The 25,038-nt window shown below is 43.3% G+C and overlaps 1 long non-coding RNA gene across 1 annotated transcript in view; it reads right to left on the minus strand.

Annotated features, from left to right (window-relative positions):
• Nucleotides 1-445: 445 nt before the first annotated feature.
• Nucleotides 446-25,038, minus strand: part of LOC141145774 (uncharacterized) — a 48,138-nt gene continuing 23,545 nt past the window's right edge. The window contains exon 3 of the long non-coding RNA XR_012244633.1: nt 446-2,083. This is a non-coding gene — a long non-coding RNA (uncharacterized lncRNA). The remainder of the gene's footprint in view (nt 2,084-25,038) is intronic.

Raw genomic sequence — 25,038 nt, forward strand, 5'->3', positions numbered from 1 at the left:
GTCATTAAATGTAACCATATTGCTACACATAGAGGCTCCTCTCTTTTTTTTTTATACTCCGCTGTGGTATGACGCTACTCTTATATTAAGACATTGCTTGTATATCAAGGCAAAATTTATTAAAACATTTTGCTTGTCTAGCAAAACGCTCTCAAACCAAGTTACTCTCAAATCAAGGTTTTACTGTAATACATTTTTAATAAATGTGTAATAATTTGGAATAATGTGTAATAATTTGGAATGAATTTGTAATAAATAGTACAGTTATTGTAATAAATAGTAAATGTGGATACATATATTTTATTTACCTTGTTTTTGTTTTTTTATTGTCATAAATAGTGTATAAAAATTGTAAAAAAAAATATGAAAAAAATGCATTTTCTTGTAATTTTTACAACACTTTGCAAAATTTTACAAAATTTGCACACTCCCATTTATTTACCCCAAAATATAATCAACAAAGTAATTAAAAATTATACATTTTCGTGACACTTTCATGTAGCGAAATGGTAAAGCTCAAAGTAAATGCATGCGTTTTATTTTAGAAGAGCGGTAGTCCTCTTTTGATGATACATTATGAGAGGAAAGGTGGTGGGAGAGACTGTTTGTGTAAATTGTTAGCACATAATATTAAGATAAGATTAAGTTGGGTTAACAAAGCCACAAACTAGCATAACGGTGACTTTCACAGGTTTACAATTGCTAAACATTCTAATTGCGTTCACTTTCCTGAGCATTTGACACTTGTGCAGTGAATGCAAATGTCATTCAGATCATCCAACGTCATTATATACTGTATATATTACTTAGAATATAAATGTAGCCCCTGTTGTCCCCAGATGTGATCCCTTACCTTCCCTGCCAGCATGAGGGCCAGAGGTGTCTCCCTCTTCCATAGTGGATGGAGAAGGATCCACAGCAGAGGCAATAGAAACTGATCTGCAGGAGGCAAAAGTGGTTAAACAGGAGAAAGAGGCCAGTGAGCCTACTGTGTCAGAGCCAGTGGAGCAGAGGAAACGAAGAGTCATTTCCCATTTCAAGAGACCGACCTGTGACCTGTTGGATGAGAGCCCCAAAGAAATTGTCCTCTCCCCTCAAGGGACTCTTGACATGCCTGACCTGTTCACTGCTACTTTGGTGAAGAGCAACTCTGACTCACCCCTTGGCACAACTGGTAAGGCCATTCCAATTAAGGTGGCCTGTAGGCAGGACAGCCTTCCTTCCTATGCTCATTGGTGAGAGATTCCTCTGCCAGGTTCTTATGCAAATGTGAATTGTTTGAACCTGTGTACATTAACCTGTTTTTCTCCACGTGTATTCTAAAACCATGTACAGGTCAAGGATTGTTACTTCCTTTGGGGACCAAAGGTTCTTTGGTGGGGGGAGTGTGTAGCCGGTGTCTCACTCTATAACCCACAAATCTCGCCAAGCTGGCCAGAACAATGTACACAGGCTTTCCAGCTTCAGTTAGGGAGAAAGTTGCCTGTCATGTCTGGGCTTTTTCCACCCCCCTTCTTCTTCCTGTTTTCACTGACTGAGTTAACGTAATATGAGCTGACACACACAGAGCTCTGAATTCAGTGGCCTCTCTTGTGCCCCTGTTGGCTGGAAGAGGAAAACCAACTAAGAGCACAGTTACAACAGCCAATGGAAGAGATTGTACAGACCTGAGGGAGAGTAGCAATGGATTCTGGGACATGAAGTTCTCACACAAAACGGCCCCATAGACTGTTATACAGAGAGAACTGCAAATCCCATGATGCTTTGCTGACAGGAAAGTAAAAGAATCCAGTTTGTGTCCTGAGGAAAAAGTTCAGTCAGCCATGAAGGAGTGAAGAAACCAGACCTGAGGGAGAGGTGCTTTCTCTCAAATGATCTCCCCGTGCGATTCAGGTCTCCACTGCGAGTTTGGACGTCCAGCCTGAGAGAGGGGGATCCTAGGTGAATATTGAGGTGCATCTCCACCAGCGGTGAACCATTTCAGTGTGAGAGGATCGGTTGGGTCGCCACAAAAGCCTGCCTGTTCCAGGACGTTCGCTTGGGCCCTGATCGCAGGATTTGGTGAGAGGGCATTTCTGCCTATCTGCAGGGAACAGAGACACTGCATTACAGAAAGAGCTTTTTGAACACTGTATACAAACATCATTGCCAGTAGTCATCTTGCTGACACTTGTACTACAGGGATAAAGGATAAGGCTATACATTTCTGGGACATTGTATACAGACACCATTGTCCTCTCACCTTGTTGAACAAAATGTACTCGATAATCTGGCCCAGTTATGTTGTTTGCCCTGCTACCCAGGAGTTAAAGTGCACCAACGAAAGTGGCTAGCTGAAGACACCAAAGCTTATCTTTTCTTCAAAAAGGACTGAAGCTGTCAGGGCCATGCGGATCCACACACACACATTCAGGGCTCTGCATATGTATTGGGTGTGTGGGACAGTTTATCTATAAAGTTAAGCCATTACGTGCTGAATTGAATAGTTGTGTAAAGTTTGGCCTGTGGTGTCAGGGGAAAGTAGAGAGAGGCCTGACACAAAAGGAGTAATTCCTCTGCTCTCCTCCTGCCTGGACTCATAGAGCCAATCTGAGTAGAGGTAAGGTAACCAATCTAATTTTAAGTGCCATATTGTGGTTTATTTACCATTCAAGTGTGCCTCTGCTCTTGGGGACATTCTCAGGTTTGGAATCCCCTGAAAGCAGTTTGAATATAGGATTGAGAGCTATATTACTCTTAAATCTCAGTTATTGATCTCTAGTTGATTACTTGACTATATACTGTTTGTCATTTTTTATGTTTTATTAATTATTAACGTGTGTGTTTCTCATTGGTTATTGCACTTACTATTGCCAGGTATGCCAGAGGGGGCTGAGGCAGTTTTTACGGTTGAGAGGCAGACATTTTATTTAGCTCATTAAATGAAAGTAATGTTAAGAATATACAGTAACTTAGATTACAAAATCTTCAGTTTTACTCAAATTAGTTGATGCAAAAATGAATACATCCCACAACAAAAACTACTCCATCTAGTATTTTGTAGGACCTCCATGATTTGTAAGGACAGCACCAAGTCTTCTAGGCATGGAATGAACAAGTTGGCAACATATTGCAACATCAATCTTTTTCCATTCTTCGAGAACGACCTCTTTTAGAGCCTAGATGCTGGATGGAGAGTGATGCTTGTCTCTTCAGAATTCCCTATAGGTGTTCCCCGATTGGGTTCAGATCAGGAGACATACTTGGCCACTAAATCAGTTTCACCCTGTTCTTCTTCAGAAATGCAACAGTGGCCTTAGATGTGTGTTTCGGATCCTTGTCATGTTGGAAAAGTGCACAACGACCAAGGGCATGGAATGATGGTAGCATCTTCTCTTTCAATATGGAGCAGAACATCTGTGAATTCATGATACCATCAATGAAATTCAGCTCCTTGACACCAGCAGCACTCATGCAGCCCCACAAAAGGACACTGCCACCACCATGTTTCGCTGTAGGCACCATGATGCATTTTGCTTTGTACTCCTCACCTTTGCGACGCCATAGAGTTTTGAAGCCATCAGTTCCAAAAATGTTTATATCGGTCTCGTCATTCCAGAGTACAGAGTCCCAGTAGTCTTCTTCTTTTTCAGCATGGGCCCTGGCAAATAGTAGGCAGTCTTTTTTGTGCATGGGCTTTAGGAGAGGATTCCTTTGTGGACGACACCCATGCATGCCATTCATCTGCAGTGTATGCCGTATTGTGTCACAGGAAACAATCACCCCAGTTTTGCTTTCTATTTCTTTAGCTAACTGCAGTGAAGTTGCATGGCGATTTTCTTCAACCCTTCTCATCAGAAGATGCTCTTGTTGAGGTGTTAACTTTCGTGCACAGCCTGGACGTCTCTGTGAGATGGTTGCAGTTCCATCTTTGTTACATTTTTGTATCACTTTTGTTACAGTATTCTGACTGATAAGTAAAGCTTTGCTGATCTTCTTGTAGCCTTCACCTTTCTTGTGTAAAGAAATTATTTTCTTTCTCAGGCCTTGTGAAATTTCTCTTCCATGTGGTGCCGTTGCTGACCGCATGAAATGGGAGGGGTTTTCTTTGTTAAAGTGGTTGTAAACTTCAATCTTTGACTTGTACCTATAGATAAGCCTACAATAAAGCTTACCTATAGGCACTGTAAATATCTCCTAAATGTGCTCTGATGACGTGCAACTGATGACGTATTTGGCTCACCCAGGAACGGCCACCCGGCTTGTTCCTTCAGAATCCTGTGCCATAAACGGCAGCTCCCCCGCTCATGCATGGGAGTGACATCATCGCCGCTCTGGCCAGTCACACAGCTGGAGTCCGCGGACCCGGAAGGAAAATGGGTGAAGATGGAAGCACCCTCCAGAGATGACAGCACATCGCTGGAAGGCTTTGTTCTCAGGTAAGTTTCACATTTTGGCTTTATCTTGCAGGCAGTGGCGGCTGGTGCTCATTATTTTGAGTGCCCCCCTCACTTGCACATACTGTACAACACTCCCCCGGTGCACAGGCCCGGCCTCGATAGGTACTCACACTGCTCCCTGCTCTGCGCACGGGCTCCCGCTAGTTCTGCTCTCCGTGCCAGCTCCCCGTTCTCCGCACTGGCTCTCCACTTTCCACACCGGCTCCCGCTCGTGCACTCTGTCTCTTGCCACTTAGGCTGCACTCCCGGGGACCGTCCCTCCGTTACCAGCGCTGCTTCTCCTCCCTAAGTCCCTGAGTCCTAAGACTCCATGGCCAATCAGGTCTCAGGACCCCCTTCCTGATTGACTGGAAGGAGAAGCAGTAAGACATTAGTGAATATTAAAAATATATCGATGTCTCTGCGCTTATGGCAATGAATGGGATGGAAAAAAAACTGCTGCCCCTACCGATACAACCACCTAAGTGGAATGTAAATGCAAGTGTTAAAAGGGGAAGGGTAGGTGTGGCGCTGTTCTAGGGTACAATAATTGCATGCCCCTATGTGACACTCTCTGTATTCCTTTATTATACTCCCACTAAAAATATGAGTTTAACCCTTTCATGACTAAGCCTATTTTTGAAATTTGGTGTTTACAAGTTAAAATCCATATTTTTTGCTAGAAAATTACTTAGAACCCCCAAACATTATATATATTTTTTTAGCAAAGAATCTAGAGAATAAAATGACGATTGTTGCAATATTTTTTATCACACGGTATTTGTGCAGCGGTGTTTTAAATGCAAATTTTTGGAAAAGTGACACTTTCATGAATTTTAAAAAATCCAAACAGTAAAGTTACCCCAATTTTTTTGTATAATGTGAAAGATGATGTTATGCCGAGTAAATAGATACCAAACATGTCACCCTTTATAATTGCACGCACTCGTGGAATGGCGACGAACTACGGTACCTTTGAATTTCCATAGGCGACGCTTTAAAAAAATTTTACGGTTACCAGGTTTGAGCTACAGAGGAGATCTAGGGCTAGAATTATTGCTCTCGCTCTGACGATCGCGGCGATACCTCACATGTGTGGTTTGAACACCGTTTACATATGCGGGCGCGACTTCCGTATGTGTTTTCTTCGCTGCGCGAGCTCGCGGGGACAGGGGCACTTTAAAAAAATTTTTTTTTTTTTTTTTATTTAATTTATTTATTTTTGTACTTTATAAATTGTGTTTAAAATTTTTTTTTTTTTTTTTTACTTTTATTGCTGTCACAAGCAATGTAAACATCCCTTGTGACAGTAATATGTGGTGACAGGTACTCTTTATGGAGGGATCGGGGGTCTAAAAGACCCCCCATCCCTCCTTTACACTTCAAAGTATTCAGATCGCCGAAAACGGCGATTCTGAATACTGTGTACTTTTTTAAATTCGGCGCCATTGGCAGCCGAGTAAACGGGAAGTGACGTCATGACGTCGCTTCCGCATTTACAAGAAGAAGGCTGGAACGAAGCCGCTCGCAGCTTCGTTCCAGTCCGCCCCCAGCCGCCGAAGGCAGCGGACCGGACACCGGGCCTCCCGATCGCACGGGAGGCCCGGTAACAGCGGCGGGAGGCGGCGGGAGGGGGGGGATGTCCCCTCCCGCTCCTCCGGTATAACAACCGAGCGGCTTTTAGCCGCATCGGTTGTTATATTCGGGTAGCCGATCGCCCGCTGAAAACAACGGTACCGGGATGATGCCTGCAGCTGCGGGCATCATCCCGGTATAACCCCGGAAAGCCGAGGACGCATATATGCGTTCGGTCGGCGGGAGTGTACTAGTGCAAATCCTAGTGTGTGCAATGCACATATGCAAGAGTAAATGAGTGTGTTGTAATAAAAAAATTACTAAAGTGACAGGTGCTCATCAAAACCATAGGTAGATAAGAAATGAGTACAGCGCTGCTCCAATGATGTTGAAAGAATAATTACACAGTAAGCGGCTAACACACCTCTAAGACAAAGAAGTAGAAAATCAACAAATATAAAAATAGTGTAGCGCTAAGTGTCAAAATAAAAGATTTTTAAGCACGAGCCATCTTACAATGGCCAGAAGATAAGCCAAAACAGAAAATGCTTCAAAAAATTCAATGGAAAGTGACTCAATGAAAAAATATTAATAAATATTGCAAAGTGACATGTAAAACATAATGGCAAAACACCAGTGAGAGGTGGAAATAAAACCAAAGTATAAATATATGTATGAAAAATTAATCAACTGTGAATAAAGTCCATATATATTATAAAAAATGTGTTCTTGATAGAAATCAAAAACCACCACCAACAGTCTCTGAGGATTAGCTGATGAGGACAACAACGAAGTATCACTGATGGGTGAGAACGGTAAAACCCCAAATCGAATGTGACGTCTAAGTGTGTGTCAAAACCATCACCATAGCATCTGAAGAGGCTTACCGGAAGCAGGGGACTTGAACAGACATATGTCTTACAAGTCAAAAAAGCTTATTTAGCCACCGAGGCTGGCAGGATGGGACATCAGATATCCACAGCTTCAAATGGGGAAGAGGGGGGGTCTGCCGACAGCTTCACCCGTCCAGACGTATCAGCAGGTCAACCAGATGTTTAATTGGAACCATGAGAGAAGGAAGACTCACATGGCATGATATCGTTTAAAAAGCATGCATTTATTCAAAACAATAAAAAAGGAGCACTCACATGGTATAAGGATGTAAACAGCTTAGATAGTATCAAACGCGGTGATCATAGAGGGTCCACCCGACATGTTTCGGCTCACCAGCCTTCATCTGGGGTGTGGACCCCCCTATTCCACCGCAATTTAAACTAGAAATGACCCCCACTGGGAGTGTCACAGCCCAGGAAATGACCAACTGACATCACTTCCGGTTCCAAAATATGTATAAACCTTATGCGATGTATGTTATAAAGAACAAAGATAAGCAGTATTTATACCGCTGTTCTAAAATATCGGGGTCAAAAGATGAAATAAGGTGAAAGTAAACTTAAAATATTGCTAAGGTTATGGCCGGCCGATCCGGAAGTGCTCGGAATGGAAATCCAAGCCTCTTTCTCGGCACGGCCAAATTACATAGGACGGAGCGCCATCGCGCTCCGCCCCCTCTATTCGGCTGAGTTTTGAGGACGTGCGCAGTAGCGGAAGTCACAGGAAGGAAGTCCGCCGCTGCGCCACGCCTCGTTTTGGGCAATGGATCTCATGGGTCGAGGCGCCGTAACGCCCCACCTCCTGGTCTCACATTACTGCCCATAGTGAAGAGTGTGGCTAACCACACCCAAAGTCCGCCCACCTCCCTGCCCTCTCCATCGGAGCTTAACCAAGCCTCTCGTTCACAATAACATGTGATCCGTATGGAGGGCCGTGATTGGACAGAAAGGGCCGAAAATATAACACAGCGCTTGGGCAATGAATGTCAGTGTCAGCAGAGGTGGTAGAAAGAACGATTATAGAAACCTATGCCATGAATCAAAAAAAAAAAAATAAAATTTTTTTTATAATATAACAGGAGTTCAAAAACATTGTTCGAAAAATTAAGTGAAGGTAAGGCCTCTTTCACACGGGGCAGATCAGTCATGATCCGCCCCGTGAACACACGCTGGCTCAGCGGGGATCGCTCCGCCGATCCCCGCTGAGCAGGAAGATGACAGGTGCATCGCTGCACGCTGTGCAGCGACGGACCTGTCAGAGCGCCGCTCTCCCCTATGGGGGGATCGGATGATGACGGTCCGTAGTGTCCGTCGTCATCCGATCCGATCCGAAAACGGAGGGAAAAGTAGGTTTTTCCTCCGTTACACTTTTCGGATCGGAGCGGGGTCGGATGTCAGCGGACATGTCACCGCTGACATCCGACGCTCCATAGGGATGACTGTATGTCCGTTTTTCATCCGAAAACGGATGGATGAAAAACGGACATACGGATCATCCGTGTGAAAGAGGCCTAAAACATAACATGAACTAAGTAATGTGGCATGATAGTGACACTGCCAATGAGGGGCATCCCACATAGCCTATACACTCCGCCACATGAAAAAGGGGCTGACAATAAAACCCTATATACAAGATGACATTTATCAAATAGAAGTTACATCTATACATTAATACAGGGGTTGATATAAAAAAAAAGCCCACAATGACAAGCAACTGTTAATATATTGGTTCCCAATGTTGCAAGGTTTAACATGAAGTAGAGAGAAATAAAATGAATAAAATGAAATAAAATAAAATAAGATAGGAGATTCGCAAATATAGTAACTATGCTTGATTGATAAATGAATTGATGTCCCACTCCACGTTAATACCTTGCGGAAAGTGGGAACCCAATTCATAAATCCAGTAGGTCTCCAACCTGGAGACCCCCCTAAGTGTTGACCCCCCCCGCCAGGGGGCCACATACTTATCGATGATGAGAAACTGTGTGCCCTCAGGGTTTCGATCATGAAACTCCCTATAATGACGGGGCACAGTGTGTTTGGTACTACCTGCCTTTATAAGGTTAATGTGCTCAGAAACTCGAGTAGTAAAGGACCTGATCGTCCGTCCTACATATTGTTTACCACAGGGGCAGGTCAGAAGATAGACTACCCCCGTCGTAGCACATGTGCAAAACTGTTTTATTTTGTAGGTACGGCCACTTACCCTAGAGGAAAAAGTATAACTAGTGCGTTTCCCGTTAGTGTTATATTGACAAACTAGGCATTTTTTACAAGGGTGGAACCCAATAAGGTTATGAAAAAAGGAAGGTTTAGTTGGAGGGTTAACCACATTAGGTGCCAGCTTATTACGGAGGGATGGAGCTCCTCTAAAAACTAACTTCGGAGTATCAGGCAGTCTAGGGCCCAAAATCTTATCAGTTTTCAAAACGTCCCAATGATGTTCAAAGATTCTTCTAATATGTTTATGTTGGATAGAGAAGGATGTCATAAAGGACCATTTAAAGTCCTCATTTACTTGCTTGGGTTTATCCTCTAAAAGTAATTGACGATCCACTGAACTGGCGTTATCAATTTCTTTATCTAGATCCAAAGGTTTATACCCTTTTTCTAAAAATCTACTCTTCAAAGACGCTGCTTGGGTTTTGAAAGTATTGAGGTCACTACAGTTCCTCCGTAATCGCAGGAACTGACTTTTGGGAACTGATCTGATCCAAGGAGCATGATGACAACTATCGATAGGAATAAATCCATTCCGATCGGTGGACTTAAAGTGTGTACTGAACACAAATTGGCCTTCCTTTCTATCTATAACCAAGTCCAAAAAATGAACAGAGGTTGCGATAGCCTCAAAGGACAAAACGATGTTCCTATTGTTGGCATTGAGGTGCGTGAAAAAGGTGGACAGATCATCTAGGCTCCCAGTCCATAGGAGGAGGATGTCGTCTATGTACCGCGCCCACAGCAAAAGGTGCGGGCATTGCATGGCATAGACGACATCCTCCTCCCACTTGGCCATAAATAAATTGGCCAGACTGGGAGCGAACTTTGCTCCCATCGCGACACCCCTATGTTGACGGTAGAATCTCCCATCGAACCAAAAATAATTATGTTGAGTTGCAAACTCAATTAGCTCGATGATATAGTCCACCTGGGGTGAAGCGAGGGAGGCATCTCTGTCAAGAAAACACTTGACTGCATCAATACCTCTATCCTGCGGAATGCAAGTATAGAGAGAGGCAACGTCCGCAGTTGCCATGATCAGGTTACCAGAATAGGAAACCTTGGAAAGTAGATTGATCACGTCCTTAGTGTCCTTTAAATAGGATGGCATTTTGACAACTGATGGTTGAAGGAAGTAATCAATGTACTTCCCAATTTTAGAGGTAACAGAGTCGATACCACTAATTATTGGTCGACCGGGAGGGTGCAGGGGGTCCTTATGCACTTTGGGCAGGTAGTACATAACAGGTATACGCGGAGCCAGTGGGACTAAAAATGATCTCTCCTTTTTATTTAAAATATAGGAATCATATCCTTTAGAAACCAAGCCTTGTAATTATTTTTTATATTTATGTGTAGGGTTACTGGGAAGTTCAACATATGTTTCCTGATCGCCAAGAATGTGGTACATTTCCTGGACGTAATCCGATTTGTTTAATAGAACTATGCCACCGCCCTTGTCAGCAGGGCGAATGACTATATTTTTATTGTCACATAGAGTGGTAAGACCTGCTGCAGGTAAAGGGTTATGGAATTTACGTTTCAGGGGGACATTAGTTAGGTCTTTCAACACAAGTTCCTTGAACAAATTGATAGCTGGTGGAAGTTGTGTGGGAGGACTAAAGAGGGAGGGGTTGGATAAACCTGAATGAACTGTACCAGATGTTGCCGCTCTGGCCATATTCCTGGAAGGATTGGAAATAATATATCTCTGGATATGGATCTTCCTAATGAACTTTTGAATGTCAATAAAAGTATTGAACTTGTTTAATTTACATGGAGGGGCGAACTTAAGACCTTTATTTAAGATGATTTTCTCTTCATTGGTGAGGATAGTGTCACTGAGGTTAAAGACCCCTTGACACGTTAGGTCCTTTGCCTCTTTTCGTTTCTGAACCCTCCTCCCTCCTCTGGACCCTCTCTTGTTTCTGGACCTCTTTTTTTGTTTAAGTGGTCCTCGTGAAAACCCCGAGAGGTTCGCGGTCCATAGTAGGGTTGTTTATATGGGGATCGACCATATCCAGCATCAGGAAATGGGTAGATGTTTTCATTATGATGTTCCTGCAAAGGGGAATATCTGTTGTATGTTGACACAGGGGGGTGCCTATAATGAGGTGGATGTTGATATGGGGAATGTTGGGGATACTCGTACCTACGACCCGGAGAGCACCTGTAATAGGGGCCGTCCTGCTCGTAATATCGACGTTCCTCATGACCATGATGATCACCCCTATTTCCACCTCTACCCCTACTCCTAGAGTAGTGGCCTCTGCCTCTTGATTGCTTTCTAGGGGAATGTGCGCTAGGGTGTCGGCTCCTACGTGAGGAGGAGCCCGCATCATGAGCCTGATCCCTATTAGCAAGGGGTTTTGGGCGGACAGAGGGCTCCCTAGGGGGAGCTGTTATGTTGGTACTCGAGGAATTAGTGTCCATGGCAACCTCTGGGGTGGGTGTTGTGATGGATTTCTGCCAACCAAACACTTTACCCACCTTATAATCGCCAGTATCTCGGGAATACTTTTTATGTTTTTTGATTCTCTGCTCCTTGTCTTCCTTTACAAGATGAGCTTGCAAATTGGATGACAGAGTATTGTATTCCACTGAATTTTTAAACGAAAGTAATTTGTCTTTAAGCTCCCTGATCTCTCGATCCAAATTGGTAAGCCGGGTACGTTTCCTCGTGATGAGAAAATCAATCAAGGGTATAAACCTTTGGATCTAGATAAAGAAATTGATAACGCCAGTTCAGTGGATCGTCAATTACTTTTAGAGGATAAACCCAAGCAAGTAAATGAGGACTTTAAATGGTCCTTTATGACATCCTTCTCTATCCAACATAAACATATTAGAAGAATCTTTGAACATCATTGGGACGTTTTGAAAACTGATAAGATTTTGGGCCCTAGACTGCCTGATACTCCGAAGTTAGTTTTTAGAGGAGCTCCATCCCTCCGTAATAAGCTGGCACCTAATGTGGTTAACCCTCCAACTAAACCTTCCTTTTTTCATAACCTTATTGGGTTCCACCCTTGTAAAAAATGCCTAGTTTGTCAATATAACACTAACGGGAGACGCACTAGTTATACTTTTTCCTCTAGGGTAAGTGGCCGTACCTACAAAATAAAACAGTTTTGCACATGTGCTACGACGGGGGTAGTCTATCTTCTGACCTGCCCCTGTGGTAAACAATATGTAGGACGGACGATCAGGTCCTTTACTACTCGAGTTTCTGAGCACATTAACCTTATAAAGGCAGGTAGTACCTAACACACTGTGCCCCGTCATTATAGGGAGTTTCATGATCGAAACCCTGAGGGCACACAGTTTCTCATCATCGATAAGTATGTGGCCCCCTGGTGGGGGGGGTCAACACTTAGGGGGGTCTCCAGGTTGGAGACCTACTGGATTTATGAATTGGGTTCCCACTTTCCGCAAGGTATTAACGTGGAGTGGGACATCAATTCATTTATCAATCAAGCATAGTTACTATATTTGCGAATCTCCTATCTTATTTTATTTTATTTCATTTTATTCATTTTATTTCTCTCTACTTCATGTTAAACATTGCAACATTGGGAACCAATATATTAACAGTTGCTTGTCATTGTGGGCTTTTTTTTTATATCAACCCCTGTATTAATGTATAGATTTAACTTCTATTTGATAAATGTCATCTTGTATATAGGGTTTTATTGTCAGCCCCTTTTTCATGTGGCGGAGTGTATAGGCTATGTGGGATGCCCCTCATTGGCAGTGTCACTATCATGCCACATTACTTAGTTCATGTTATGTTTTACCTTCACTTAATTTTTCGAACAATGTTTTTGAACTCCTGTTATATTATAAAAAAAATTTTATTTTTTTTTGATTCATGGCATAGGTTTCTATAATCGTTCTTTCTACCACCTCTGCTGACACTGACATTCATTGCCCAAGCGCTGTGTTATATTTTCGGCCCTTTCTGTCCAATCACGGCCCTCCATACGGATCACATGTTATTGTGAACGAGAGGCTTGGTTAAGCTCCGATGGAGAGGGCAGGGAGGTGGGCGGACTTTGGGTGTGGTTAGCCACACTCTTCACTATGGGCAGTAATGTGAGACCAGGAGGCGGGGCGTTACGGCGCCTCGACCCATGAGATCCATTGCCCAAAACGAGGCGTGGCGCAGCGGCGGACTTCCTTCCTGTGACTTCCGCTACTGCGCACGTCCTCAAAACTCAGCCGAATAGAGGGGGCGGAGCGCGATGGCGCTCCGTCCTATGTAATTTGGCCGTGCCGAGAAAGAGGCTTGGATTTCCATTCCGAGCACTTCCGGATCGGCCGGCCATAACCTTAGCAATATTTTAAGTTTACTTTCACCTTATTTCATCTTTTGACCCCGATATTTTAGAACAGCGGTATAAATACTGCTTATCTTTGTTCTTTATAACATACATCGCATAAGGTTTATACATATTTTGGAACCGGAAGTGATGTCAGTTGGTCATTTCCTGGGCTGTGACACTCCCAGTGGGGGTCATTTCTAGTTTAAATTGCGGTGGAATAGGGGGGTCCACACCCCAGATGAAGGCTGGTGAGCTGAAACATGTCGGGTGGACCCTCTATGATCACCGCGTTTGATACTATCTAAGCTGTTTACATCCTTATACCATGTGAGTGCTCCTTTTTTATTGTTTTGAATAAATGCATGCTTTTTAAACGATATCATGCCATGTGAGTCTTCCTTCTCTCATGGTTCCAATTAAACATCTGGTTGACCTGCTGATACGTCTGGACGGGTGAAGCTGTCGGCAGACCCCCCCTCTTCCCCATTTGAAGCTGCGGATATCTGATGTCCCATCCTGCCAGCCTCGGTGGCTAAATAAGCTTTTTTGACTTGTAAGACATATGTCTGTTCAAGTCCCCTGCTTCCGGTAAGCCTCTTCAGATGCTATGGTGATGGTTTTGACACACACTTAGACGTCACATTCGATTTGGGGTTTTACCGTTCTCACCCATCAGTGATACTTCGTTGTTGTCCTCATCAGCTAATCCTCAGAGACTGTTGGTGGTGGTTTTTGATTTCTATCAAGAACACATTTTTTATAATACATATGGACTTTATTCACAGTTGATTAATTTTTCATACATATATTTATACTTTGGTTTTATTTCCACCTCTCACTGGTGTTTTGCCATTATGTTTTACATGTCACTTTGTAATATTTATTAATATTTTTTCATTGAGTCACTTTCCATTGAATTTTTTGAAGCATTTTCTGTTTTGGCTTATCTTCTGGCCATTGTAAGATGGCTCGTGCTTAAAAATCTTTTATTTTGACACTTAGCGCTACACTATTTTTAGTGCCTTGGTGATACTCATCTATATCAAAACATAAAAACATACTCACATGCAAATGCATATAAGCCTTTAAAAAACACAGGAAGCCGGGACGATTTGCGTTCCACGGTCCGAAACCAGAAGTGATGCAAAGACGCTAGATGCTCCGCCCTACGCGTTTTGTCATCAAGACGTCATCAATTCGCTAATGTCACAGCTGGGTGGGCTCAGGGCGCAGTGCTCTATGCCCTGAGCCAACCTTTTTTTGAAGCCAATTAGAGCCTCAGGCTCTAATCATGTGCTTGAAAAAAAACCCCCATTGAAATCCATGCGTCTGGTGCCCTGCATGTAGATTATGAGGGCGGCGCCCCTGCGCCCCTAATGGAGTGGCTGCTTGCAGGTCAAAAAAAAAAAAAAAAAAGCACTGAGCGGTTTACAACCACTTTAGGTAACATCCTTTTATAATCACCTGTCTGCTGAACACCTGTTGTATGAATAATTAGACTCACCTGTAGTTGAATTCTTGTTAATTAGGCTTTTGATGTCTAAAATTTAGCTTTGCTCCTAAGACTTTCATTGGGGTGTATTCATTTTTGCAACATAGACTTGAATGAATTTGTTAGGAAAAATACTTGTCTGTGTGTGCAAATGAACAAATCTTGGTTGCAATCAATGGCCCGCATTTGTGGGAGGATTTTGTAGTATGGTGTCCCATAGAAGATGTTTACTCTGAAAGGAAAGTAAAGGTTTTCTGACAAATCTATTGGGGTGAACTAATTTATGCTGAGCACTGTATCTATATAAAACACCATAAATTAATAACATGTTATCACTGAAAATACTCATTTAGGCCTCGGAATTAGGTTGTAAGTAATACTCTGTTTTATCCCCTAAACAAAGGAAGCATTTTATTCTTTATCAGTTGAGGCGAGGGGAGCAATTTTAATTCTAACATTTAATCTTCCCCAATCTTCTTTTTGAAAGAGAATTGAAAGCTAGATTTAAACTTTGTTCTCCAGTGACTGCTAACTTCTGCTGTCAGAACCCTTTGATGAGCGCACTGGCAACTGTCTGCTAAGTATTAGCTCAATCAGGTCTCATTAACTAGAAAGTGTTGTTTAAACAGAGAAGCAGAACTATTAATTAACTGACATATCTGTTTAGGCAACAATGTTGTCATGAAGCGATATCCTATCCAATGTGTCCCTGCGCAATTAAAAAGTTTTACCTGGAAATATAAAAACAAATGATTGCACGTTTTCAGTAAGTATTCGCATTGTGCAACATTTAAAGCCGAATTCCAGGAATTCAGTCACTTTGTAAGCAGTGCAGGCACACTGTCATTTAAGTCCAAGGAGGTGCATGACATCTCCTGAGCTTATCTGTATTATTTATATCTAACTGGTTTATGGCTCTGACACTAACCCTCGGGGCTGTGAGAGAGGAGAGGGAGGCAAACAGAGCAGCTATTCCGCCCCCCCCCGCTGTCCATTCAGAGAAGCCTGTGTAATTTGTAAATCATTTCACATAATACAAAGGCTTCTGTGATTGGGCAGGAGGAGAGGAGAGGCAGCTGCACGGACTCTAATGTTGAAGATGCTTAAACCTGAAGCATAATTGTCAGATCCTAGAAATACAGTGATAGCCAAATTCTGGGAGTGTGATAAAACTATCAGATGTAAATAATAGAGATTAGCCCAGAAGATTTCATGCAGCTCCTTGGATTGTAGTCCTTGGACAGTGTGCCTTCACTTTTTACTATACTAAAAAAAAAATGTAAACAAAAAATAAAACATAAAATAAATGTAAAAATGATTGACACGAGTGGCGACACTACCAAGGTCGCAAAGGTTGCACTTATGACAGGATCCTGGCATTCCACCACTGGGCACAGAGATAAGAGCCCTGGGCCTGGAGGAAAGGGCCCCCAGCCGGGGGTCAGGGGCCCTTCATGGTTTCTTGCACCGGGGCCCTGAAGGTTCTAGTTAAGCCTCTAGTTAAAGCTTTTCTTTTTAGTTTTGGATAGAGTAGGGAGGGATTAGAACACCTGCCAAGTTTTATTGCTGTCTGTGCCCCCCCCGTTAGAGAGATTCACCCTCTCTGTTTGTCCTGTTTACCATTATCATCAAAGGTGAAAGCAAAAGAAAATCATGTAATTTGGGTTGACACCAGAACAGTGATAGAGGAGAAATTTTCCAATGGGGACAATAGTTCTGGTGACCCGGGGGACAACTTGATATTCTCACACTTTGGAGGGATTTCTTTTCACTTCTTGTTTTGGTTATGGGACCGGAAGTGAAGAGAAATCTCCCCTATGGGACACAGATGGCAAAAAACTGAAAGAGGTTTTAGCCCTCCCTTATTCTATCTAAAATTAAAAAAAAAAATTAAAAATTTGCCTTTAGTTACACTTTAAATTGAAACATATTTACATGTTCTAGATTGTAAGCTCTAATGAGCAGGGCCCTCTGATTCCTCCTGTATTGATTTGTATTGTAAGTGTATTGTCTGCCCTCATGTTGTAAAACGCTGCGCAAACTGTTGGCGCTATATAAATTCTGTATAATAATAATAACGTATGCATTACTGTTTGATTGTGATTTCTAGGTGTCAGGTTTCTTGGATCTACGAGGTGTAATGCAGAGACTACACAATAGGCACATCATTGACAATACCATAGTGTTCAACCTTCTGATGCATAAATGACTATTAACCACTTAAGGACCGAGCCTCTATTTAGATGTGTTGTTTACAAGTTAAAAACTGTTTTTTTTTTGCTAGAAAATTATTTAGAACCCCCAAACATTATACATTTTTTTTTCTAACAGCCTAGAGAATAAAATGGCGGTTGTTGCAATACTTTCTGTCACACTGTATTTGTGCAGCGGTCTTACAAGCGCACTTTTTTTGGAAAAAATACACTTTTTTGAATTAAAAAATAAGACAACAGTAAAGTTAGCCCATTTATTTTTTATATTGTGAAAGATAATGTTACGCCGAGTAAATTGATACCCAACATGTCACGCTTCAAAATTGCGCCCGCTCGTGGAATGGCGACAAACTTTTACCCTTAAAAATCTCCATAGGCGACTTTTAAAAAATCCTACAGGTTGCATGTTTTGAGTTACAGAGGAGGTCTAGAATTATTGCTCTCACTCTACCGATCGCGGTGATACCTCACATGTGTGGTTTGATCAATGTTTTCATATGCGGGGCGCTACTCACGTATGCGTTCGCTTCTCCATGCGAGCTCGGCGAGACAGGGCACGTTTAAAAAAACATTTTTTCTTATTTATTTTACCTTTTATTTTTTATTTTTACACTGTTTTTTTTTTTAAATTGTGTCACTTTTATTCCTATTACAAGGAATGTAAACATCCCTTGTAATAGAAAAAAAGCATGACAGGACCTCTTAAATATGAGATCTGGGGTCAAAAAGACCTCAGATCTCATATTTATACTAAAATGCAATAAAAAAAAAATTGTTATTTAAAAAAAAGAATAAAAAAAAAAAAAAGTCCCTTTAAGAACTATGGGCGGAAGTGAAGTTTTGACGTCGCTTCCGCCCTGCAATGTCATGGAGACGGGTGGGGGCCATCGTCCCCTCACTCGTCCCCATGCCCAGCTAGTGAAAGCATCCGATCGCCTCCGCCGCTGCCGACGGCTCCGGTAAGTGGCGGAGGGCACAGGTGCGCCACGGGAGGGGAGGCCTTCTCCCGCAGCCGATAAAAGTGATCTTGCGGCGAATGCGCCGCAGAGACCACTTTTATCTTGAAGCGGACTGCCGGCCGAACAAGAGGATACCGAGGTTATGGCAGCTAGCTGCTGCCATAACAACAAAATCCTCCTTCAAAATCAGGACGTATATCGGTGTGCGGCGGTCCGGAAGTGGTTAAAATCTTCCTTAACAAATTCTGTGCAATGTCATTACTTTAAATAGAAACAGTATGCCGCTGTACTACATGCTTTGAATAAACATAAAAACTTATTTAAAATTCATGGATTCAAATACTTAAGAGTTCAGGAATATTTAAATAATCTCTATCTTTAGTGGCAGTTTTCTTTATGTCCCGAAGTGTAAGAAGTTCAACAGTATGACAATATTTTTTTAGGCAGCATGAAAAAAACACAAAACCAATAATGATATTCAGAAATCTCAATATACCCTTAAAGTAGATGTAAGCTCTAATTAAATCACATTATATCATTTAAAGCACTGTGTATCAAAAATATTTCCTTCAGCCTTTTTTTCATTCTCTCTTTTAAATCAGTGCTCCTGCAGTCTCTTCATGACCACGTCTAGTGTACGTACAATATAGTGATGGCTACATGGCATTTCTCAGGGCAGGTTTTGTGATGGTGACAACAGTGGACTATGCCTGAGTATTGTGTTGAAACTGCCTGTTTTAGTCCACTTCGGAAGCTTATGTGACAGGGTAGCAGTACATAAGCACAATTGGGAATCGGGGAGAGTGTTATTACCCTATAACAGAACGTGTCTACTCAAGGACCTTCATGGCAGGAGTTCCTTGTGACATCAGTGGCTTATACCAATTATGGACAATGACGTCAAGGGCAACTCCTTCCCTGGAGTGTCCTGGGCACTGTCCTAAGTACAGGGACTTCCCCATATGGCCCAAAATAGTCGGCACTCGGTAGAATCTTAAAGATATGAAGCTTTTATCGTTGTATGTGGTTAAAAACAATGTATAGACAGTGGCGTCTCCAGCTTTCATATTTGGGGGGGCACATGGGGGGACAGGGACAAAAGTAGGGGGGCAACTATAAAATGCATATATATCTATATATATCTATATCTATATATATAGATATATAAATATATACTGGGGTCCTTTACTATGACCCCACAACGGCCCTTTCACATGTTCTGCAGTGAGCTCCCTTGCTACTGTATTGGGGTCCCCCAGGGTGGCAGAAAACAAGAGATATATGTCACCAGCATACCAAGAAAATATAAGGATCCAAAGCAGTGGGAGAACTATCAGGGTTGCAAAGGTTGTCCTGCCTCCGGGCCCTGGTGTTCTGCCACTGTGGGGTTCCCCAGCCTCCTCTTGCTGTCCTGCCTCTGCTATTGACTGCTCTGGTCTGGCATCTCTTGGAATTTACAGGCTGGTTCTCCTGTCCTAAGGATGGGAGAAATCAGTCTGTTTTTTCAGTAACTGAGAGTCCTGGTGGAGTCCTTCCTGCAACTCGCTCTTCTCCCTGCCAATGAGGATGCAGGGGAAGGAGCAGATCGGGCAGCCGTGGTTGTGTGAGTGCTCGCATTATGCAGTGTCAGTGAGCAGAGGGAGGGGGGAGGAATCACCCGCAGGAGCTGACTGGGGACTCTCTCCCTCTTAGACATTGATTTTTTGTTTAAAAAAAATAATTGGGGGGGGGCACATGGTGGGGCACAGCATAATGTTGGGGGGGTCAGGGTCCCCTCTGGCCCCCCCTAGGGACGCCATTGTGTATAGAGCCCCGTTTTCAACCTAAACGGCTTTAATCGTAGCTATGATTAAGGCCGTTTAGGATAAAATGCATAGCTGGGGCTCTGTACATAACTTTTAACTGTATGCATCAATAAAAACGTCATATCTTTAAGATCCTGTTGAGTGCCGACTATCTTGGATTATTGAATGTTTACTTGCCAACAGGAGCCTAAGTCAAAGCACTGGCACCTTCTCATGAGCCCAAATAGGATATCGGGTGGGATTTTTTTTTGATCTTATTTAAACTTCCCCAAATAGGGTTTGAGCTGCAAGAAAGAGGGACCTGTAACCTTTAAAAAAAATGTTTCATTCCCTTATCTTCATATTTACTTTATATGCTGAAATTTTCAGCTTCCTACCAGGACAGGCAAGGGCAACCAAACTCATAAGAGGCATGGAGGAGCTTGGCTATGAGGAAAGATTGGCTGAACTGAACTTATTCTTTCTTGAGAAGAGGAGATTGAGGGGTTACATGGTCACCATGTATAAATACATAAGGGGTCCATATAGTGAAGTGAGCATAAGAGGTTTAACCTCAGAAAAGGTTATTGATCCAGGAAAGATCCAACTGCTTTCAGTGGATGGATTTTTTTTCCTGCTGGATCAAATTTGGATCAAAGGATTTTTTAGCCTTTATTTGGAATAATTGTGGCAGTGTAAGGATATGGGTTCATCCAGCACCACAGAAGAGGATGGAGAACTGTGACCCCCTCCCCTGCTGCTAATGCTTGATGCAGAATATGTGTACAACCCTGCACTCACTCTCTGCCCCCTTGATCTGGATGCCATGATTCGCTGTAATTGTGCAGTACGCATTCATGGCCAATCACTTGCTTTCTAAAAGCTGAAAAGTGGCTGAGGTTTAGCAGAGCCTGTGGATAGTAGAGGTGTGGTTGTTGGCAGAAGTTGTCAAAGCAGACATGAAGTGGCTGGTTGCCAGCTACTGAACTCGGGCATGCCTGTGGTGAGGATAGTGCTGCTCATTTATTCATTATTTTCTATTCGTTGAACTAGATGGGTCTTTTTTCAAGCTGATTATGTAACAAACATAACAGACCTCTATAGCAGTGGTCTCCAAGCTTCGTCCCTTTGCTTACCTTTATCTGGCCCTTAAGGCACAATTCCTTCCACTGACACCAATGATAGGGCACTATTCCATCTGCTGACATCAATGATGAGGCACTATTCATCCCACTGATACCAACAATGGGACACTATTCCTTCCACTGACACTAAAGGTAAGGTCACCATTCCTCCCATTGACACCAATGATGGGGCACTATTTCTTCCACTGACACCAATGACGGGACACTATGACTTCTACTGAAACCAAAGATGGGTCACTGTTCCACAATATGGGTAGTGAAGTGACCAGCAATATGTCACTTCACTACCCTTCACACTAATCCCAGTGATGGGGCACTATTGCTCCTCGTACTGAAAACGGGTGCTATGTAATTTTTGTATTGCTACTGAACTACGCTCCTGCCTATCCCCCAATGTTTCTATATATTGAGTTTTTTTTATTTATTCATTATTTTCTATTGGTTGGACTAAATGGGTCTTTTTTCAAGCTGACTATGTAACTAACATAACAGACCTCTATAGCAGTGGTCTCCAAGCTTTGGCCCTTTGCATGCCTTTATCTGGCCCTTGAGGCACTATTTCTTCCACTGATATGAGGCACTATTCCTCCTACTGAGGATGATGCCAAGGATGGGGCACCATTTCTTCCACTGACACCAATGATGGGGCACTATACCTTACACTGATACCAAATATCAGGCACTATGCCTTCTTCTGATACCAATTATCAGGCATGGCACTATACTTTCCACGGATATTAGGCACTATTCCTCTCATTGATATGAATGATGGGACACTAGTCCTCCCACTGATACCAATGATGAGGCACTATTGATCTTTTATTAAAAAGAATCAAGCAACCAATTTTATACAAAAGTAAAAAACAAAACCATACAAAACTTCAACAGAAATCCAAGGAATACACATTCGTGTTCAGAATATATTCAATATATACATAATCCACTACCAAAATTATTTACATAAAGCAGCAGAGAGGGCCTAAGAGGCACAACCCATCACCTATGTACGCAGCCATTTATCAAAAATTAATCCAAAAAATAATAATCTAGGGTGATAAGAGACAGACAGCCACACCCGGGAAAGAGACTCCTGGCAGTCAGGGAGGCTTGAAACCCCTCCACGCCTTCAACCAAGCCCCCTGACTCCGCTTGTCTCTCTCGAGCACCCAAATCTTCTCCACCTCATGCAAAATGTCATACACCACCACCTGAACAGGAAGGATTTTACGCCGAATGCTGACCTGACACCGTGCGTTCCAGGTGAAATAACGGACTACTATGCTAACTAGAAAAAGTGTATCTAAACAAAAAACCCCACCAGTATTGAATGCTCCGTACACCCACTCAGCATAACCCAGCCTGGAGAGGAAAGGAACACCGAGGGCCCACCCCACCTGTTTGTACACCTCTATGTTAAAAGGGCAATGAAGCAGAAAATGGTCCATAGTCTTCTCCTCACCTGCACACTCCTCCCGAGGACAGCTACGATCCATCCCACTGCGGAATTTCAAATTGCCCCTAACATAGAGCCTCCCATGGAAGCACAACCAGGCCAGATCCCTGAATTTAGGGGGTACTCTGTCCAAATTAATAAGTCTTAACCCTGCCCTCAGAACTGGGCCTGGGCAATCCCTTAAGGCCAGTGGGTCATGAAAGACTTCGCTCAAGACTCGACTCATAAGGACTTTCCTCGGAACCGATCTGAGATCTTCAGCCAAAAATCGCCACTGCCGTAATAACTTCAGGCACGGAGCGACATAGGCTGGTAGCTGACCACGATGACCCCTGAGATTCTTCACTTGGCCACCTTCTTCCCAAAGTCGTAGAAAAGGCCTAAACCAAGATCTAAATATGCCTGCCCATCCAGGAGGTTCCACTGCAAGCATATTACCAATATTAAACTTGAGAAAAAGCAGTGAAAAGAAAAGAACTGGGTTGACCATACCTAAGCCACCCTCCCTCCTGGATAGATAGGTGACATTCCTCTTGATGGGGTTCAGTCTGTTCCCCCACAACATCTGGAAGAACACACTACTGACCCTAGCATATAGAGACACTGGCAAGATGCAGACAAAGATGACATACAAGAAGATCGGAATCAGGTAAGTCTTAATCAGATCAACCCTTTCCCTCATAGATAACTGCCATCTCTTCCAGCTGACCACCTTAGTATTGGCAATTTCCAGTCTGCCTTCCCAGTTTTTGAGGCCATAATCGCCGGGTCCAAATTCAATGCCTAAAATCTTAATTCTTTCCTGGGGCACTGGAAAGGTGTCCGGGAGATCAAACCCCTCACCTTCCTTTCCCATCCAGAAAACTTCACTCTTTTCCTGATTGATCTTGGAGCCTGATGCTTCAGAATACCGTGATGTCAGAGAGACCACCTCCTCTGCTTCATCCGCCCCAGTGACAATCACCGACACATCGTCCGCATAGGCAACAACCCTCAAAGGCGGCTCACCCGGGAGCCCCACTGTCACCCCACACAACATGCTGCTCTCTAGCCTCCTGATGAAGGGGTCGATTGCAAACACATAGAGCAGGGGACTCAGGGGACAACCCTGGCGCACCCCGGAGCCAACCTCAAAGGACTGCCCAACCCAACCATTAACAAGAGGAAAGCTCTCTGCCCCCTTATACAAGACTTTTAACCAATCGACAAAACCACCCGGCAGACCATACTTACTAAGGAGCAACCACAGGTACTCATGGTTAACACGATCAAAAGCCTTTGCCTGATCCAATGTCAGCAAATATTTTCCCCAGCCTGCAGCTCTGCACCGCTCCAAGGCCTCCCGGACAGCTAAAACTGCTGTGAAGGTGCACCTACCCTGGACCGAACAGTGCTGATGGCGAGAAAGCAAAGACTCTGCTACTGACGATAGGCGCCAGAAAATGATCTTTGCCAGTATCTTTCTATCGACATTAAGAAGGCTGATGGGGCGCCAATTCTCAACCATCGAAGGATCTTTACCCTTTGAAAGAAGAATCACAGATGAGTGCCTCATGGAAGGGGGAAGTTCCCCCTCAGCAAGGCAACTGTTAAAAACCTCTACCAAATGTGGGGCCAGAATAGACTTAAAAGCTTTGTAAAACTCAGCCGTCAAGCCATCCGGTCCAGGTGACTTTTTGATGGCAAGCTGTTCAATTGCCCTCATCACCTCTTCAACTGTGATCTCCTCTGTCAAATTCATCAATGGGACATCTTCATCATTTAGACCTGGAGTAGAGTCCAAAAAGCTTACCATCTTGTCACGGTCAAGCTCTTTCCTCCCAAGAAGGTCAGCATAAAAGGACCTCACGACCTCCAGAATCCCTGACCTGGACTTTGTCAAGGAACCTGTACTGTCCTTAAGGCCAACGACCGTTTTAACAGCTACACCTTGTTTGCAGTTCTGGTAAGGGTCAGGCGAGTGGTACTTCCCATAGTTCCTCTCTAGAACCAAAGAGGCATGCCGGTCATATTGACACTTCCTGAGAAGGAGTTTCACTTCCAAGATTGCCCCAGGATCTCCTCCTCTCGAGACAAGAATATCCAGCTACCTCCGTAAACATTGGTAGGTCATGTATTTGTTAGACTGTTTTCTATTGGCTAGGCCCCTGAAGAATCCAGCGATCCTCTTTTTGGTCAGCTCCCACCACTCAGCCTTGCTGCTACAAAAGTCCAGAATGGTCACCTGTGCCTGAAAGAATTCCTCAAAGGATTGTCTAACATGTTCTTCCTTGAGTAGAGTTGAATTCAATCTCCAGATGCCCTTGCCCCTCTGAGGGGCGTCTGAAGCATTCAGGACCACAGATAGCATACAGTGATCAGAGAACTCTACTGCCTGCACCACTGGGGGTGAGAAAGCAGAGGTCTCCTTGAAAAAAAAAAACCTATCTATTCTACTCTGACTATTACCTCGATGAAAGGTGAACCCGGTGTCATCTGGGAGGTGCTTAATGTGCACATCCACAAGACCAGCATCCCTAACCATACTATTTAAAAAAACGCTATCATATCCCAGC

This window comes from Aquarana catesbeiana, linkage group LG05 (genome assembly GCF_042186555.1).
Source record: "Aquarana catesbeiana isolate 2022-GZ linkage group LG05, ASM4218655v1, whole genome shotgun sequence".
NCBI lineage: Eukaryota > Metazoa > Chordata > Amphibia > Anura > Ranidae > Aquarana > Aquarana catesbeiana.